Below are 21,249 nucleotides of genomic sequence, written 5' to 3'. Positions count from 1 at the left end.
ACATACTCTTCCTTAGATAATGCTTACTTGAAGCTGGTTATTTTCTTACCTCCAGTTCTGGTTCTGTATGATGGGGTAACAAACTACTCTAAAACTCAATGGCTTCAAACAGCAGTCTTTCATCTTGTCTTTTGATTTGGGGAATGAGGGACTGGGACAGGGCTTGATTGGGAGTTCCTTTTGTCTTCCTTGGTGGCAACTGGGGTCAGAAAGGGGTACCATGCTGGCAGACATGCTGATCACTTGTCTTGAACTTCAACAAGGAGATCTGGGGAGCTGGGCTCACCTGGGACTAAAACACACATGTGCATTTTAGCAAGAGAGTCTTAAGTCTCCTGAGTGTCTGACATGACAGATGATCTCCCCCGGGGATAGTATTCAAGGAGAATTAGCTCAAAGTCTCCGGGTTTCTTTTGACATTGTCTCAAACCCCAAATGTGTCACACCCACTACATCCTATCAGTTAATTGGGCTATGATGTTGTCCCATACTCAAGTGGATGGCCCTAGACCATCCTCAAGCAGAGGAGTCGAACATTTCTCAGTTGTTCACACTCCACCTGGGCTGTGGAATCCTCTAGACTGAAAATTAGGAATTACTCCTTTTGGCATCCAAAGTATCTACTATGGGGTCTTGCACAGAGAAGCACTGCAGTAGCCATGGGATGGGATGAGATAGAGGGATGTGATGGAATGAAATGAGGAGATATAAAATGAATGGGATGGATGGGGTATAACAGGATGGGTTAGAGTGAGGTAGAATGAAATGGATGCAATGGGACTGAGGAGTACAAATTAGATAAACACTAGGCAATCTGCCATGGCTTTGCTGCTCTGTTCTCCTCAATCCTGAAATTTTCCTTAAGGTATGTTGCAGTGTGAGCATTGTTGCAGAAGTATCCCAAATACACAGCTTGAATATGCTTGACAAGTGTTCTGCCACTAAGTTATACCCCCTAGTCCAAAGATGTACTTCTAATGCAGGGTCACTTTAGGCCAGCTTCCATTACCTCCATAAAATTCAGTTTCCATATTCACAGTATTCCCTAATAATTACTCCTAACGCATAGGTGTTATTGAGTTAGATACAGCATATCCGATGTAAAAAGGCTTGATTACAATAAACACTCACTAAAACATGAGTAAATAAACACATGTGTGGGCACACACGGTGGAGAAAAGGTGAATAACCTAAAAATAGGTTGGAAGGTCATCAGAGATACAGCCTCCTGAGTCAGTTTTCCATCTGGGTCATAATGTTCCAGACTTAGCAAAATACTCATAAGGAGAGCAGAGGGGAAATAAATGTGTGTCCGAAGAGAGTGAGGTTGCTTCCCCTAAAAAACAATCTGGAGTCCTGTGCTTTGTCAACAGTGCCCAGCACACTTGTCGGTAGATGGTGAAGTCTCCCGGTCCTAATCCTAATCATGACAGTAATCAACAGCATCATATCCCTGAAAGGTTCTCTGATTTCCTTTAAATGGCATTCATGGGAGAGCCAGCCCTGGCTCTATTCTAGGCAGGCTCTGATGTCTCTCCAAGACACAGTTGACAAATTACAGCACGGAATGGGCAGGTTAGAATTCAAGATGACAGAAAAGCAGTGTCAAACAATTTTCAGCTCTTTCAGATGGATTCTAAACACAGCCAGTAAATAACACCTCCTGGTGCCTACAGCCCAGGCCTCAACCCCATCCCTGAGGAAGGGAGTCATCACTTTCTTGTTTCAGCCAGAAGCCACCATTTCTTACTTTGATGCTCACTGGATCCAGTACCTTTAAAATATATATTAAAGGTACCCAAGACAGGAAACTCAGCTATACACCTGAGAAGCCACTGAATCAAGTACTTCTCAAGAAACTTCATCGCCAAGGTACTGAGAAGATGCCCACTTTCCAAGTCCTATACACAGGTACTTTTTTGGGGGGTGGGGGTCGTTTGAGACAGGGTTTCTCTGTGTAGCTTTGCGCCATTCCTGGATCTCGCTCTGTAGATCAGGCTGGCCTCGAACTCACAAAGATCTGCCTGCCTCTGCCTTCTGAATGCTGGAATGAAAGGCGTGCACCAGCACTGCCCGGCTTAACCAGGTACTTCTTAAAAGATGTTCTAAAAGCCAGGCAGTGATGGCTCATGACTTTTATCCCAGCACTCAGGAGACAGAGGCAGGCAGATTTCTGAGTTCAAGGCCAGCCTGGTCTACAGAGTGAGTTGCAGGACAGCCAGAACTACACAGAGAAACTCTATCTCTATAAAAAACCACCACCAAAAGGAAGAGAGAGAGAGAGGAGAGAGAGAGAGAGAGAGAGAGAGAGAGAGAGAGAGAGAGAGAGAGAGAGGATCCAAAGCTGAGTTGTCACTCAGGAAAGTGCAACATTAGGAGCTATGATAAAAAGTCAGTTACCAGGCTTGGTCAAGATCCAAAGGAGGCATGGTGGTGGTTTGTAGCAGGAATCTTAGAAGGTCTTATTAATAAAATCAAACCTGAGGCCAGGTATTGGGGTGAATACTGGAAGATCAGAGAAGCAGAACAAGCCACAGCCACCTCACCTCACCAGTTCCTCAGCTGATCCTGTTTCCTCAGACTGGAAGCCTCTGAGTTAGTGGATCTATACTTCTATCCAAGCAGTATGTAGCCCAGAAACCTCTTTTTTTCTTTTAATCAGCAAAGGCTAAATCCACCACACAGCAGCATAATGTGCGTCTTGGAGACACCTCATTACCGCCATACTGCAGGTCAAACACGCACACCAGGAACCCGCCATATAGTAGCTCAAGCATGCAGGCTGCAGCTAACTTGAGAGAGACAACTAGGAAGCTGCTTTAGCTCTGTTTTAGAATCTTCTTCCTCAGGTTTTAGGTGAAAACTCTTGCCAACCCATTGGGTGCCAGTGGACATGGGCAACATCATCCCATAGGATAGGGTCCTGAAGTTAAAGAGGAGTTGGGGTGCTAAGGGCCAGAATTCATCTACTATCTATCTATCTATCTATCTATCTATCTATCTATCTATCTATCTATCTATCTATCTATCTATCTACCTACCTTTCTTTTTTCTTTCTATTTACTGTCTGTCTACCATCTACTTATCTACCATCTATCTATCATCTATCTATCTATCTTTCTTTCTATTTACCATCTATCTACCATCTATCATATATATATATATATATATATATATATATATACACATATATATCTTTCTATTTACCATCTACCATCTATCTATTATATATATATACATATATATATATATATCTTTCTATTTACTATCTACCATCTATCTATCTTTCTATTTACCTTCTATCTACCATCTATCATATATATGTATATATATATATCTTTCTATTTAACATCTATCATATATCTGTCAATCTATCTATCTATCTATCTATCTATCTATCTATCATCTATCTCTATCTCCCTGTTTCCTGACTGCAGATGCCATGTGATGAAGTGTTTTACACTCCTGCCTTCATGATGTCTTCACCATTGTGGACTGTGTGCCCTAAAATTGGAAGTCCAAACACATTTTTTCTTCTTCTGTCAGGTATTTCATCCCAGCAACGAGAAAGTATCTAATACAAGCATAGATTTGACTTCTTAGTGGTATGCATTGCAAGGATGCCTGTTATTGCATGGAAAATGGGCCAACATGAGGACTCTCTAAATTTACAGGGAATAGCCATCCTTAACCCAATCTTAAGAGCTATTTTCAGAGACATTGTATACAATTCGAGAATTACAAAACAGGCATCCAGCACTGGGGAGACGGTTCAGAAGTTAAGTGTTCTCATGCAAGCAAGAGGACCTGAGTTCAGATCCCAGCACCCATGTAAAAGGCCAGGTGTGAGCTCACACATGCCTGTAACTTGTGCTGCGGGACACAGAGATAAGAGAATTGCTAGATTTGGTAGCCACCAGTTCAGCTCCAGGTTCAGTGAGAGACCCTGAATTCAGCGAAGAATAAGGTAGAGACTGATACAAAAGGACTCCAAATCCTCCTCTGTCCTCTGGAAATGTACACAGAGGTACATGCACACACATGCACACAGACCATACTCACATGTGCAGACAGAGAGAGAGAGAGAGGGAGATGTGCATCAGGTATGAACTGGCATGCCATACAGTCTACTCTATTACAGTAGTGTCATTTGTGTATCTACTATTTCAGGGATCATTTACTTTTTAGCCCTCAAAACAAAATCCTCATCTTTCATTTACCTGTGTCTATTCCTCCTGTAATGAAAACTGAGAGAATTGAAGACAACAGAAACTGAATAATTTACTCATTAATAAGAACAACTTTCTTCATATCTTGTAAATTGAGTTTTGAAGCCTAGAAAGTCTGAAAAAGAAAATCAGACACTCAATAATAGCCAAATTAATGTCTTCTATGAAAGCATTTAAAATGTAGGATATAAACTGTGAGAATTTTAAGATGTCCACAAACACTTTGGCAGACCAATCACCAACATGTAAAAGCTGTGTCTCCTACCCTTCAATCTTGGAAACATTCTTATTACCAGATAGAACAAAACTTGGGAACTATCTAACGTACCAGATAGAATGAAAGAGAAGTAAAAGTGGGTGCCTTTTGAAGCTATATCGTAAAAAAAGCAATGTAACTTGAAAGCTAAGGAAAAATTATCTTGACAGAAGGAAGGACATTGACATTAATAACCCAGAATTTCCATGTAAGAGTATAGAATACTCTGAAGTAGCCAGACTGTAAGGAATCCTGGGCTACGTAGGAAGATCCAGATGGTGTTCAGGTGGTCAGCCAGTGAAGACACCTACTGACCCGGGAACAGCTGCTGTCAGCTGTTAGCTGTGAGAGGAAGTAGCCTCAGACGCCCAGAGCAGTCGCAGCTCTAGATGACAGCCTCTGAGAGCAACCTCAGAAACATGCCCAGTGACACCACCCTGGAGAGTATTCTCCAAATGCCTGATTCATCAAATTGTGAGGGAAAAAAAATGTAATCTACCTAAAAAAATAAAGATCTTCATGTAGAACAATAGTGATTAGAACATAAACCTATCACAGCAGCCGGTCAATAAAAGAGCATTGGAAAATCTGACTTAGTATACCTGAGTTTGGAAAGCAACCAATTTGGGGCGGGGGCGGGGGTGGGGGGGGAGCTAGCTAGACCGGTATTTAAACTGAAAATCCAACAAATATTTTACTGAGCTTTTTTCTCTGAATTATTGATTTTTTTTAAAGTGCTACCATGATGGAATACAAAACACATCAGACTCGGAGAAGGCAAGCCTAGTCCTCACCCTTATTTTTCCTTTATGGCTTCAGATTAATCATGCACCTTCTCTGGACCCCACGTGGCTCTCCTCCCCCATTGGTTATGGCAATAATTAAAGAGAACTCCTCAGGCCCCATCCCTTTCACGACCTGCTGATAAGCTGGTACGATGTCAGACTGTGTCAATTAGTCTTCATGCTAAGAGGCACGCTTTCCACTGTTTTGGTATTGGGGGCCAGCAGTCACTTTTCAGTGTCAAACTCTGAAAATGTGAAGTTGGAGAGAAAGTGGTAATGTGTCCATCTGCTGGAAGCGTGCCAGGGACCTCATAGGACAGGTACCTGTTCAGGCAGAGCAGGAAGCATTGTTAATAACACCTCCCACCCCCGCTTCTAGAACAGACAGAAGCCTCGGGTGAAAGGGACCATTCCAACTTCAGTATAATGGTCCTCTCCCTGCCACAATCTCTGCGGCCCTTTATTAATTCAAGACAGTATTGTGCCATTCCAAAAGAACAACTAGACAATTGGCATATTTCCAGGAAGGGATAATTCTTTTTCTTCGGTTACGTTTGTTGGACTGCAGCCTCTGGTCCATGAAAATATCCTAGCAGTCAACTTCAACCTCCATAATTTTTATTTATGTCTTTCTCTCCAACCTGCACACATTCCCTCAAAAATGTCTATTCTGCTGATTATCCTTTAAAATATGTTCCAATGAATTAACTCACACTAGTGCAGTGGTTTCTCAACCTAATGTCTATATTTGAAGCAAATGAGAATATGTTGAAGAGGCAGACTGGGAGATAAGGTATGTAGCAATGCCCTTCCTACTCAAGGGCAAAACCACCTACCACTCCCAGCCACATCTGTGACAGTCAAGTACATCTAGTACTGCAAACTGCAACTTGGCTCCAGTTGGAAAAGACTTTGATAATGCTTTGATGAAAACCTGTGTATTATGATGCCCCTCCCAAGGTAGCTAATGAAGATAATGATACAAATCAAAGGAATAAATGTCTCCATGTTTACACAAAAGACCCAGGATAACCAAAAACAATCCTGGATAATAAAAACACTGTTGGGAGTACCATCATTCCAGATTTCAAGTTATACTGCAGAACTACAGTAATAAAAACAGCATGGTACTGGCATAAAAGCAGACACACTGATCAATGAAATAGAACTGGGGACTCCCATATAAAACAACACTTTTATAACCAACTGATTTTTGTGCATGTGTGTGAAGAGGACAATACATATTGAAGAAATGACAGCATCTTCAATGAAGGCTGCTGATCAAACTGGATAATTACGTACAGAAGAATGAAACTTGATCTTCATTTCTCAGTCTTCACAAAACTCAACTCTAAATGGATCAAGGATACAACATAAGACTTGATACCTTGAATATGATGTGGGGGGAGTAAGGAAGATGCTTGAGCATACAGACATAGGAAAAGACTTTCTGAGAAGGGTCCTGTTAGCCAGGCATGAAGATGAAGAGTGACAAATGGTACCACTAAAAAACTTCTGTACAGCAAAAGACAACATCATTCAAGTGAAGAGGCAGCCTACAGAATGGAAAAGAAATACATAATTGCTATACGTCTGAGGGCTAGTGTATAGAATATAAGAAGCCACTCAAAACTAAACATCAACAAAACAATCAACCTAATTTAAAATTGGGGCATAGAGCTCTCGCCAGGAGTCCTCCTTGGAGTGACATCATCTTTAAACCCTGCATGGCAATCCCTGACGCACTGCCGTGATACCCAGGAAAGACAGGGCGACCTGGAAGTCCAACTACTTCCTTAAGATCATCCAACTTTTGGATGATTACCCAAAATGCTTCATTGTGGGAGCAGACAACGTGGGCTCCAAGCAGATGCGGCAGATCCGCATGTCCCTGCGAGGGAAGGCTGTGGTGCTGATGGGCAAGAACACCATTATGCTCAAGGCCATCCGGGGGCACCTGGAGAACAACCCAGCTCTGGAGAAACTGTTACCTCATATCCGGGGTAATGTGGGCTTTGTGTTCACCAAGGAGGACATCACTGAGATTAGGGACATGCTGCTGGCCAATAAGGTGCGGGCTGCTGCCCGTGCTGGTGCCATCGCCCCGTGTGAGGTCACTGTGCCAGCCCAGAACACTGGTCTGGGGCCAGAGAAGACCTCCTTCTTCCAGGTTTTAGGTATCATCACTAAAATCTCCAGGGGCACCATTGAAATTCTGAGTGATGTGCAGCTGATAAAAACTGGAGACAAAGTAGGTGCCAGTGAAGCCACACTGCTAAACATGCTGAACATCTTGCCCTTCTTCTTTGGGCTGATCATCCAGCAGGTGTTCCACAAAGGCAGCATTTACAACCCAGAAGTGCTCGACATCCCAGAGCAGACTCTGCACTCCCGCTTCCTGGAGGGTGTCCGAAATGTTGCCAGTGTTTGTCTGCAGATTGGTTACCCGACTGTTGCCTCAGTGCCGCACTCTATCATCAATGGGTACAAGCGGGTTCTGGCTTTGTCTGTGGAGACTGAGTACACCTTCCCACTTGCTGAAAAGGTCAAGGCCATTTTGGCTGATCCATCTGCATTCGCGGCTGCTGCCACCACTGCTGCTGCTCCTGCTGCTGCTGCAGCCCCAGCCAAGGCTGAAGCCAAGGAAGAGTCGGAGGAATCAGATGAGGATACGGGATTTGGTCTAAGCCCCTCAAAACAACCAACTCAGCCAGCTTAATTTGAGAAACATGGAAATAAATAAAAGCTACTTCTGTTAAAAAAAAATGGGGCATAGAACCAAGGATAGAGTTTAAAAAAAAAATTGACACAGGATCTGGAGAAATGTCTCAGTGGTTAAGAGCATTGGCTGTTCTTCCAGGGAACTCGGTTCAATTCCCAGCACCCACGTGATGACTTACAGCAGTTTTAAGGGACAGGATCTCTTCCTCTGGCCTTCTTCTGGTGCATAGATATACACATAAGCAAAACACCCATAAAAACAAGATAAATCTTATTTAAAAAAAAAGAAGAAGAAAAATGGGGGGGGAGAAATACAAATAAGAAATATCCTTAGCCATCAAGGAAATGCAAATTAAAACTAACTTGAGATTTCACCTGACTCCAGTAAGAATGACTAAGACTTTAGAAAAGAAAACAAGACAACAGAGGCTAGTGTGGGTGTGGAGAAAAGGGGAACCTCACCCCTGAGAAGTTACCCAAGCTCAGGAGGTAACCCTACCCCCATGTACATACTGGCAGCACTAGGTGGGCTCCATGGATTTAAAAACATAAAACATGAAGTTGGGAGTGATAAATTGTGGGGGAATATGGGAAAGAACTGGAGGGGAAAGAATGGGGGTAGATTTGATCAAAACACATGATACTATCAATGTATGAAATTCTCCATCAGTAACAAAAATCTGGTACTGCTGTCAAGTGATATAAATGTTTTTAAGTTTCCTTGTATTAAGCATAAGTTGTTTCTTTGGATCTAGCAAATGAGATCTTTCAGCAAGGAAAAGAGAAGATGAAGACTCATATGTGAATCAGCCTAACTTACGTCAGTCCTTCGTGTCTCTATTGATAACGGCAGAACACTGAGACTGAGTTGGGATGGAGGGATGAGATACATCACATAGGGAGAGGCAGCAAGTGTTTAGAAACTTACTGTTCAAAAGGTATCATTTCCCAAGCCTCTTAGTTAGTAACCTACAGAACCAGAACAATGGTGCTACTAACAGCTACAGATTCAACCCTTTTTACATTACAAGAAAGTACTTAGTAAGCAGAGGAGGAAGTCTATTTGTTATATGAGCTATTTAAAATCATCTGACCACTGCAATAAATAACCCCAAATGTATAAATGGCCCAATTGCAAAAAGAAGGGTTTCTTTTCCATTCACACAAAGTCCAAAAAGAGATCATTTTTGACTGATTGATGACTAACTGGTTTACATTCCACATGGGGTGGTGCAGGAACCCTGTTTCCATCTTCCTATAGCTCTTCTTTACCTATGTGCTATAAGAGGTCAATATATTCATTTTCATCAAATAAACAAAAGCAAAATGCAAGGATCTTTTCAGGAGGCTTTGTGCATTGGGCCTAGAAGTGGTCAATCTTTCTAGCCTCATTTCTTTGACTAATATTGTCATATGTTCATACATATCTGTCAGAGACAACAGAATAGGCATTCCAGGTGCTCTGTTGAAAGAGGTACAAATAGTTTTTGTAGACTGTGAGCTTGGCTCTGCCATAATCAAGTTTCCACTTATGGTTTCCCACTCACTCTTGACTAGACTCCCTCTAGAGGATTCCATTGATCTCTTTTTACCCTGGCTCACCTTCCATGTCTATACCACAAAACTATAGATCAACATAAGCAAGATCAGGAGACACTGGGTTTCCCATCCTACCATGTAAGGTAATTCCCAAGTTATTTCCTATATGAAGAAGCAGCTCATTCATCAAAGATTAACTCTGGTATTGATCACAGCTTTCAGGAAAGGAAAAATTCTCAACATCAGTGGTAAGAAAAAAATTGTGTGTGATAGAGCTTCTAACAGTAATAATAAGGAGTTACCAATGACACCAACAATAGCCAAGGTTGGAAACAAAAACCACATAATTATGAATAAATAAGTGCCTTTATAAGCACAGTCACAGTAGTCAAGGTCAAATATGGAAAAGCCAGACATTAAAAATTCCTAGAGCTGTTTCTTCTAGGATAGCCAGATTGCTGGGGAGTATCTCAGGAAGAAAAATACTTGTCAGTACTTGCCTTCGTGAGTTTCCAAGGGAAAGAGATTACAGAGCCTGCCTGGGGAGCATAACCTCCTCATTTCGTGAGGCTCATCTTGGAAATATTTTAAACCGTGCGATGAGCTTCTAGAAGAAACTAGCTCATTCCAAGGGCCTTTGAAGAACCTCAACTGTGATTTCCATCCAAACAATGTTCATTTTCAAAGCAAAACCTTTCTTAACTAATATATCCAGGATAGCTATGTGGTCAGTGAAAACAAAAGTTTATTGCAATATCTGTTATGGTAAGTGTAACTACGGTAAATCAGCTAAACAGAAAGCGGTTGAGGAAATAAACAACATATTAATCTTTCTTTTCAAATGCCTAAACACTTCATTTCCATATTATACCAAGACTAATTAGTTACCATATTTTTCATCTTTTTATCTATTGTGTGTCCTGTGGACTCCTTTACTGAATAAGATGTCCAGAGTTAATCATGACTATGTGAATGTCTGGGTGTGCTTTATAAACGATTCTTCCAAAGAAGCCTCATTTTTCACAGAAAAGTTCACATAGATCTTGCTATCGATTTATAAATATGCTAGATATCTCTTTGAACATGTAAACATCCCATCCCAGAACTATAAGAACCCACAGATGCCACATCAGAACTCCACCAGAACACTGCTTGGACTCTCGATTGTGGATAATCTCATACAAGGCCTCAAGCATTAGGCAGTATTTCATGAGGGCTCAAGTCACAACAAATGCTTTTTATATGATAATGCTGAATACATATCCCACTTATGGTTTCCCAAGAGGTGTGATATTTTTGCCTTCTTTATAAAGCACACCCAAGAAAAGCAGAGGATATTGCGAAATCAGTGTTCACAGAAAGGGCTATAAAACTAATAAAAATTCACGGCTATAATAAATAAGAATTATGATAGAAAAAAGAACATCAAAAAGTGGAGGCAGTACTATACTTCCACTATGAATCAAGGCTTCCAGATCAAAGATTGACACAAGACAGTGAGAAAAAAATACTCTATATATGGCAATCAGTCAATAAAGTCACAATTCCAATAATCTATGAAAGTGCGTGCAGGTATGTAGGATCATAAAATGGATAGAAGACATCAGGTAACTCTTTCATCTAGTTGTTAGAGCTGAACTCCAAGAACTAAGGAAACACTCAATAGGCTCCTAGTTCAATAGTCTCACTTATGGAGGACAAATTTGTTTCGTTTCTCCTTCCTGCAGTTCTCTTTTGTCTTGAATTATTGAGTAAGTGTCGTGAACAGAAATTGCTTTTGTGTATCCTTTCATGGAGTCTGAAAACACGGCTGGGATGGGAGCCATCAGAAATCCAGCAACATCTCTTTGCCTAACCAGGGGATGGGATGAGATTGTCACTCAATTCATCATTGAGTTGTGACTTTATGGCAGAATGCCCATTTACCTGTCTTTCTATCCACCCATCCAATCAATTATATACTCAAAACTATTTGATAGTCTTTAATACATTGAGCCAGAGTGGAAGGTGTGATTTGAGGACATGATCGGTGTGAGAATTCTCAACACAGATACAAAACAAGCCCCGCAAAGACCCAAGTTATCCCACTCATGTCTACACTGAATTCGGTGTATGAGAGGGGCTAAGGCATGTTGAGCGAGAGTGAAAGGGTGGAAACTCTGTGAAGAGCCCCATCACAATGAGTACAGTAGACAGTGAGGAAGGAGGGAATTCTTTCCAACTAGGAGCAGCTACTTCTTTGGTGAGCCACGACTATACCATGTTCTTGTGGTTTGCAAAATTTATAGCTGAATTAGGACTATTAATTGCTTTTCTCCCTTGGGAGCTTGCATAGCACCTTCTAGCACTATGAGAGCTAGGTCTCATGTAGGAAGCTTCAAGGTCAATTCCAGCTCGAATCCTCTAAGTCCTGTGTCCAGAGTATGTGGTGTCTTCAGAAATAGGGTCTTATCTTGAAGTTCTGGGAGGTAACCAAGGGCCATGGCAATAGCCTATATTGTATGGGGAGTCTCTTGGTCCCCCTCTGATTAGCAACTCAAAGGGAAGTTTTCCACTTCTAGCACATGAGATATTGTTAGCTAGTCTATGGTTCTTAGGGGAGGCATTATCACCCCATGTGGCATAACTCCATTTAAAACATATGCATACATATATACACTTATATATTATATATGTATTTTAAGTAAACATAATATTTCCCTGTGGCTTTTTCAAATGTGCTTTGTGTCCCTGCTCCCTCCCTTCCCCTCTCTACTATCCTCCCCACGTAAAGTCCCCCCTTTGCTTTTCCCATCCCCCCTTTATAGCACCTGTTTCTTACTATCCCCCTCTCTAGAGCTCCTCCTCCCTTTTTTGCTTTCCTGGTTTCCGGGGTTACCAGGTTATGTACTCACATCTAAAGACTCAGGGCTCCAGTCAGAGTGGCTAAGATCAAGAAAACAACTAACTACAAACGTAAGGACAGGGGAACCCTCGTTCACTGATGGTGGGATTGAAAATTGGCACAGCCAATGTAGACATGAGTGTGGAGAACTCTCAAAATGCAAAAAGTAGAATTACCGTGTGACCCAACTATTCCACTCCTACACCTATGCCCAGAGGACTCAACATCCCTACCCACAGATGCTTGCTCAGCCATGTTCATTCCCATTCTATACATAATAGCTAAGAAATAGAAACAACCTAAACATCCTTCAACTGATGAATAGATAGTGAAAATATGGTACATATAAACAATGGAATTCTATTCATCTGTAAAGAAAAATTAAACTATGAAATTTGCAGGTAAGTGGGTGGAGCTAGAAAATGTTATTCTAGTGGTTCTCAACCTGTGGGTTAGAACCCCTTGGGAGGGATCAAACAACCCTTTCACAGGGTTGTATATCAGATATCCTGCATATCAGACTCATATTATTACAGCTCACCAGTAAACAAAAAAAAAAAATGTATGGGGTTGGGGATTTAGCTCAGTGGTAGAGCACTTGCCTAGCAAGCACAAGGCCCTGGGTTCGGTCCTCAGCTCCGGAAAAAAAAAATGTATGAAGTAGCAACAAAAATGATTTTATGATTGGGGGTCACCACAACATGAGGAACTGTATTAAAGGGTCACGGCATTAGGAAGATCGAGAACCACTGTACTATACCGAGTAAGGAAATCCAGGCCTAGAAAGCCAAAGCTGCAAATTTCTTCTGTTAACATTTTAGGGAAGTCAACCATGTAAAAACAAGCACAGATTGGCCAGGTTGAGTTCCTCTCTCTCAGCAGTCAGAGGAAGTCAGCTGACTAAACAAGAGCAAACAGCTTTCAGTCCATCAGGGGTGCTATAAAGACACTGCCTCACTTTGAGAGATATTTAGTAAAACTACTTCTAAAGACCCTTTCATTCAGTCCTCCCCCAAATCAAGTCTACTGTGTTAGCGCCCATCAGTTTTGTGCCCATCTGCAATTATAATGGTGGCTTGCCATTACGGATGTTTATGAGTTACTCTGTCTATAATTAGGTTAAACATTTTGACCCTCTTCTAATTTTCAGTCTCCATGGTCAATTGTCAAGAATTTGATGATGAACTATCACTAAAATGATTTCCTCATAGGAAGTAACATTCTAAAGCTTGGTGTCTAAGCCATAATATTTAGAACCACAATGAAGGTCAGTATGAGAGGCATGGCCAGGTGTGTGAAGGAACTGGGAGTAAGCTAGAGATGTGCTTCAGTTTGTAGAGTGCTTGCCTGGGATGCACAAGGCCCTGGGTTTGAGCCCCAGCAGCATTTATACTATTATGGTGGTGCATGTCTATAATCACAACACTCAGGAGGTAAAGGCAAGAAGTCAGCAGTTCAAGGTCATCCTTAGCTATATAGTGAGTTCAAAGCCAACCTGAACTAAAGATAAGAGAGCAAGAGAAAGAGGTAGAACTAGAAAGACATAGGTAGAGAGCTACTTGTGTGCAGAGAACAAAAAGGCCGAATTTTATAAATTTTTAATAACTTAGGTTGACAGAAAAGCTTCAAAGACAGTACAGAAGGCCCCTGTTTCCTCCTTGTTAAGTAATATATATATATATATATATATATATATATATATATATATATAGTGTGTTACATTTGTCAAAACTGAAAGAGAGAGAGAGAGAGAGAGAGAGAGAGAGAGAGAGAGAGAGAGAGAGAGAGAGAGCGAGAGCGCAGAGTTGGTAGCTTGGTAGTAGAGCATTGGCCTAGTGTGTATGTGAGGTCCTGTGTTCCATTCTCAGCACCAGAGAAGGTGTAAGAGGGAGAAAGAAAGAGAGGGAGAAAAGAGAGGCTACTGTTCATACCTAATTGTTAAGTGAACTCCAGACTTCCCTGAATTCGCATGTTTTTCCACCCTAGTTCTTGCTCTTATCCACCGTCCCATCCAGGCGACCGCATTTCATTTAAGAGCAAAGTTTCCCCAGGCTTCTCTGATCTGAAACTGCTTCTCAGCCATTCCTTTCTTTTCATAACCTTGGCAATATTGAGAGATGCTGAGGAGACCCTATAGAATGGTCCTCGATCTGGGTTTTTCTGACTTTTCTTATTACCACACTGGGATACTGCACTTCGGTGGTGAAAGTTCCACCCATCCCACAGCAAGGGTATGTGAGAACCACATGACATCATTGATGATGCCATCACTCAGTAAACCATTGAGTAAAGTGATTGTTAGTCATGTTTTCACGCCATAAGATTACTGGTTTTCCCTTTCTATGACACTTTTTCTTGCATTGAATAACTAAAGCTAGGCCACTATAGGAGAAATAATACAGAATTCAGTCCCATTACACAGGCATCTAGATAAAGTCTTTAATAAACTCTTGAAGTATGAGGGAGAAATATATACTCAGTATATACTCAGTGCATTGAGTTTTCATGGGAATTTCCAAAACAGTTCTTCATAATCACATGGCCATTATCTCTGCTTGAACATGATGCTCTGCAACACTCAATCTGTCAGTACCTCCTGCAACCCTGACAAGAAATGGACAATATCATGTTGCTCTGATAACTGCTTCACCATCAGCATCAACAGCGAATGCTGGCTGCTGAGAGGTGAAGGGGGAAGGAACTTGGAGAAGGTTCCTTGAAGGAAGAGCATACATTTAAACGCAAATGTGTGCACTAATTAGGTATGATGGGCTGTAATTTTCTGACTTCCTTTTGCAAAGCAAATTGCTTTTTGAGTTGAAATGTTCTCTGGCTTTCTTTCACTCAAGTTTGGCCTTGTATGAAAGTCCCCATTTTCAAAAGGCAAATTTGTTTCATTTTATCCTATAACTAATTTAATGCTAATTGCACAATGACTACATTAGGCATTGTTGGACTGTAGCACATTGTGGTAGGAACACTCATCTGTCTGTCAACCTGAAAAATGTAAGTAAGCTAAGAGACTTTCGAACACTAATCTCAGAGAGCTCCCCTTGAGCTTGATGCTGGTTGAGACAGGGCTGCAGAGCGGGGTGTGTCCCCGGCTCTCAACACAGCTGACACTTCTAGAAACATCCGTCCTCCTCAGAATCCTTCCAAACTCACCAAAGAGATAAGAATCTCAGACATTAGTTGCCTAGTCTGCACAGATAACCCTATACAAATAAAGGGTTTTTTTGCTTTGTTTTGTTTTGTTTTTTTAATTTTGGGGATGTCTTAGTTAGGGTTTCAATTGCTGCAGTGAAACACCAGGACCAAAAAGCAAGTTAGGGAGGACAGGATTTATTCAGTTTACATTTCTACATTGTTGTTCAGCACTAAAGGAAGTCAGGACAGGAACTCAAACAGGGCAGGAACCTGGAGGCAGGAACTGATGCAGAGGCCATGGTGGAGTGCTGCTTACTGGTTTGCTTCCCATGACTTGCTCAGCCTACTTTCTTATAGAACCCAGGACCACCAGGAAAGGGATGGCACCACCCACCCACCATTGATCAATGTGGGAGGCTGGGTCCTCCCCCACTGGTCAGTAATTATAAAAATGCCTTACAGCTGGATCTTATGGTGGCATTTTCTTAATTAGGGCTTCTTCCTCTCTAATGATTCTAGCTTGTGTCAAGGTGACATAAACCAGTCAGTATAGGGGAGTTGTTTGCTTGGGTAATGTATGGGGGTTCATTGGTTTCTTTGTCTATTCAGGATATAATCTAAACTGGCCTGGAACCCATGATCCTCCTGCCTCAATCTCTCAAGGGTTAGGATTACAAGCATGCACCACCCACCATACCTGGCTTCTTTTTTTTTTTTTAAATGCATTCAGGGGTAGAAAAATCGGGCATCTTCTAAAGTAACTTGCACTCTGCTTTGGATTCTAATTTTAAAGAGGGTCCTCCTGAGACCTGGCTATTTCTTTGTGGTTTATAGATTTATACATCTGCCTACTCTCTGTGAGAGAATAATGATAAATTTGCTTTAAAAATAATCCACATCCCACATGCACACCTGGGGCTGCTTGCCCTGGGTGCACAGAAGAAACCATGGGCCATTATGGTTAGCAAATATATGGAGGGGTATGTGAGCGAGATAGAATGGTTCATGTCCTGTGGAGAGAGGTGTATCTGAAGTAGTGAAGGTGGTGAGGAACAGGCTGATGTGGGTGGCCTGCTTGCCACCTGGGGCCATGTCTCCATCCATGGCCTTGCTGCAGCCATGGTCTGTGTTGATGTCTGTGGCTCCTGTTACCACAGAAGGCCAATGAGAATGCCCAGAGTCTGGTGGTGAAGATGCCACAGTGGTGCCCAATGGTCATGCCAAGGCAGGAGCCATTCTAATATGAGTGGCCTACACTGCCACCCAGAGCAATGGAGACCTCTGAGCTCAAGCTGCAGCCAAGGGCCATGTCTGGGTCTATGGCCCTCCCATAGCCAGGGTCTGTGTTAATATCCATGGCTCCTGTTACCATCAAAGGCCTTTTGGATGCCTGAGATCTGGGCCAGCACCTGAGGCCATGTTGGTGCCTGAGGGCCATGCTGCTGCTGGGGCTATGCTGATCTGACTGGCCTGCACTGCCACCCGGGAGCCATGGTGACATCTGGGTCCAAGCTACTGCTTATGCCTATGTCTGGGTCCATGGCCCTGATGCGGATGGGGTCTATGCTGATGTCCCTTGCCCATGTTACCAAAGGGAGCCATGCAAACTATGTGTTGAACCATGTGTTGAAGTATAAGGGCCTTACTGAGCTGGCCCACCCCTCCTCACTGGCCCAGAGAAAGCTGGCCTCCCCTCACCAGAGAGCTGATCACACCCCTAGCAGGTGCTGGGATAGCAGACACCAATGACCCAGCAAGAGAGAGACGGGCCCACCCCTCATAGGAGAGCTATCTCCAATCTTGAGAAAACTGGCTCCACCCCTTACTACAGGTATGGAAGAGTTGGCTCTGCCCCTCACCTGAGGCGGGTAGTCCCAGTGGCTTGGACTGGCCAACTCAGCTATGACCCAGGCACACATTCAAGGCTTTGAGTTGATACTCCCCAACATCTACCCCATCTATGACTTGCTGGAGCACATGAAGAGACTGGTCCTGTGGAACCATAGTCACAGGACCTCCATGGCTCTGGGAAAGGGTGGGATACCCAAGAGGAGTCTTGATGAGGTTCCAGTACTGATGGTATACCAGAAGTCAGAGGCCTTGAATCTAACCAACAACATATTTATACAATGAACATTTGCAAGAAAAGCAGTTTGGACAAAAGGGTATACTGCATGTACTGCATGATACATAGCAGCTCTCAGTGCCACTAAGATCAACGAAGAGGCAATGGAGAGGCAGGAAAGATGGAGGAGCAAAGTCAGGGTTTTTTTTTTTAGTTAATTTGTTTTTGGTTTTGTGTTGTTGTTGTTGTTGTTTTAATTAATATTCTTGTTCGTATTTTTTATTTTTATTTTATTTTTATTATTACTTTTTTAGTTTCACTTTGTTGGGGAGACACTACATGGGTGAAGGGCAGATACAGGGGGACTGAGAAATGAGTGGGATTGGGGTACATGATGTGAAATTCCCAAAGCATCAATAAAAGTTATGTTAAAAACTAGTTCACATCTATGTGTTTTTTCATGGAAAAAAATACCCAGGGAAACAGATGTTAAAGTTCTGAGTAGTAGGATTACAAATAATTTTTGCTTATTCAAATGTAGGATTTTCTAAGATGACCATGAGCCTCTCTTATAATAGGAACTGAGAAAAGTGGGCAGGTGAAATGGCTCAGAGGCTAAGAACATTGAACTGATCTTTGAGAGGACCCACATCAGGTAGCTTACAACCACCTATAACTCCAGTTCCGGGGGATCTGATGCTCTCTGGCCTTCAAGGACTCCTGCACATAAATGTACACACAAATTCACATAAGCACACATAAAAACAAATGACTAGATCTTTAAAAGAAAATGAGAGAAGCCGATTAGAACAAAGGGGGAGAGGGAAGCACGTAGTAGGGGATACAAGAAGCCAAAAGTTTCTAACAGTTCTTGATCTAGTGATATACTTATTAAAGAGAAATCTGTAGCAATGAATATTCTTACAATATATTTAAACATTTTTGCATCAATTCAACACACATTTATTGACAACCAAAAACAATGTACTGAGAATTCTTCTAGGCACTAGTAATACACCATTGGTGGGACAGAATTTGAGTGCAAAGCACAATAAGACATATAAGTAGACTGAGCAAGAGTTGTGGTAGTTCCTAAACACTGAAACCAGTTAGTAAGCTTTTTCTCTATTCAGTGGTACCAGACTCAAGAGGACATGTCCATCATCAGCAAGGATTTACATATTTACACCAATTCTCCGCATTTAACAAAGTGTTTCCAGAAAAGGACACCTTTTTCTCACTGTCACACAGGTACCCAGAAGCTTAACAGCCATCTTGAAGATGGGCTCACTGAGTACTCTGTGTATATTGGGGAGGATTTGTTTAGTTTTGGTCTGGAGTCAAGGCGGGTATTACAGAAAATAAGCTTGGGAGAGAATGCTGGACATTTGCCTTACAACCAAGAGATGTTCGTTCATCAAGTAAGAAAAGTGAAAGGCCTTTGTGAGTTGTCCAGTAGCCTCAAGCACATGCAAGGGAAGGCAAAAGACAGCCTGAGAGGAGAGGAGTGGATGGGAAGCTTTTATATATATATATTACCCTGTAAGCAATGGGAAGCCCCTGTGCTTATGACCTGATGTCCTGTGCTCAGTGTGTCAGTTGAAAGATAATTGGTTTTGAATGAACAGAAAGATGAATGACTGAATGAATGTGAACAGAAACAGTGAAGGAAAATCAAGCAGGCTTATTAATAATTTGTGAATGTTTGAAATTGAATGCTAAGAAGAGATTATAGACAAACACTTCTCTTCTCTGGACTCATTTATCCATGACCAAAACCTTTGCACTTCTGTCTCTATGAGGAGCCATTCAGAGACAACAGTGACGTGTTGCCAACTGTACACCCTCCAGGAGCCCCCCATCCACAATAAGGAGATACCCGCAGTATGCACAGAAGCACAGTGGCCATGTACTGACAAACACAAGCACACACACACACACACACACACACACACACACACACACACACACAGCTTTTCTTAAATATGCACTTCCCTTTCCTTATCTTGGCCACTGTGTATACTACCACATTTACAGTTGCAACTACGCCCACTATCCCCAATCGATGAATGGAGGGCTGAGCAGCTCATTTGAGCTGGGGCTCTGCTTCTCTGGACTGTGAAGAGTGGTATTTCTCTCTGAGTGAATTCAATATAACCGGGAAACTCACGAACTTACTGGCTTGATGAATGATATAGTGAGGGTTGACAGAAAAAAAGCCAGAAGGAGCTCAACTATGACAAGAAGGAAGTGAACTGCTGTAAAGAAAAAGTAAGGACAGAAGCTGCGTGTGGGTAGAGGCCAAAACCTGGAAAGAGGCCCATGATGAGGGGCAGGCTTTAGTGGAGGGGTTTACAGAGCTGCACACGTGACATGAAAGCGGAAGTGGGGGTACCAAGGGTGGGAGGGTTTAAACATGGATGGAGAGCAAGGAGATGGGGGAGGGGGAGTAGGAGGAAGGAAGCAACCAAAAATAAGTATGTATACAAATGTCATAAGGAAATTTGGTCCTTTAGTCTAATTTTAAAATAAAACTTTAAAAAAGTATTACTTGAATCCTACCTAGATTTAAGTGCTGGCTTGAAGTAGGAGATACAGGGCCACTTCAGACTGTGATGGTCAGAAACATTCATATCTCTACAATTAATTCTCTTTCCCATGCAGACTAGAGTTGTGTTAAATGACTTTTTTTCTATTCCAACTGTGTGGTTTAAATTAGTCTTTCTGGATTACAGAACTGGCATTCCTTGATTTGCAATCAAGCTAAAGATAACATGACAAATGGGGGAAAGTGCAAGGACTCCAGAACTTGTTGGTATGAATCTCACTGGCACCACTCAGCTGCCCTCTTACGTACCTCCTCAGACAGAGAGTGTCATACAACCTCATCCCAAACTCTCAAATCTCTCTGTAGAAACTAGCTATCATGACCACAAAGTTCCTGGCACCCTCCTTGAATAATGGTAGTCGTTATCATGCCTATACTAAGAGATTCTGTCATAACATAGTTGATCAATACTGAGTATGTGAGAAATTGAGATGTTCACATTAACTAATGTAAAATTCAATCCTAGAGACCCCACATTACCTAACTGATACCCCATCCCAAAAGCTTTTGGTGAATCTACCTAAATTTGCCTAGCTGTATTGGGAACAGAAAGCAAGCAGAGAATTGATGTTTTCTGCCCCATGTCCACCCCCCTTAATGCTTGAGCCTCCAGGAAAAGTCTTACCCATGATGGATATGACAGAAAGCTAGACTGAAAGTTCTAGTTTTTAAGGAGTGTATTTTTAAGCTATTTCTGCTGAGCATACACACATGCTCCTAGAAGAACCAAATAAGGAATACTTAAGATGCAACTTCTGGCTGCCTTTGTTTTTGAAGCATAATTATAATGTTGTCATTGGTGCTGATTCACAGAGGGCCAACAGTGTGCGGGAACTGCAGTGTTCTTACAGAGACTGCCTTTTGTGAGCATAAACAGGGGAGCTATGCCTCGAATATTATTTTTCTGTTTTGAAATCCAACCTGCTGGTTTGGACTCTTTATACTTTTCTACTTGTGTCCCCTGCCAGTCTCAGGCCTACAGAGAAGAAAGAGGAAGATGAGCAGGTCCAGCACC

The 21,249-nt window shown here is 42.1% G+C and overlaps 1 protein-coding gene and 1 pseudogene across 1 annotated transcript in view; one reads left to right on the top strand and one right to left on the bottom strand.

The window, feature by feature from the left end:
• The window catches only part of Agbl1 (AGBL carboxypeptidase 1), an 835,836-nt gene that overhangs the window by 779,481 nt on the left and 35,106 nt on the right, over window positions 1-21,249 (bottom strand). The gene's annotated exons all lie outside the window — the stretch shown is intronic.
• LOC102921892 (large ribosomal subunit protein uL10 pseudogene) lies at window positions 7,012-8,030 on the top strand (annotated as a pseudogene).

The sequence above is a fragment of the Peromyscus maniculatus genome, chromosome 1 (genome assembly GCF_049852395.1).
Source record: "Peromyscus maniculatus bairdii isolate BWxNUB_F1_BW_parent chromosome 1, HU_Pman_BW_mat_3.1, whole genome shotgun sequence".
Classification (NCBI taxonomy): domain Eukaryota; kingdom Metazoa; phylum Chordata; class Mammalia; order Rodentia; family Cricetidae; genus Peromyscus; species Peromyscus maniculatus.
The sequence above is the reverse complement of the archived record's forward strand: the minus strand, read 5'-3'. Positions and strand labels throughout refer to the sequence as shown.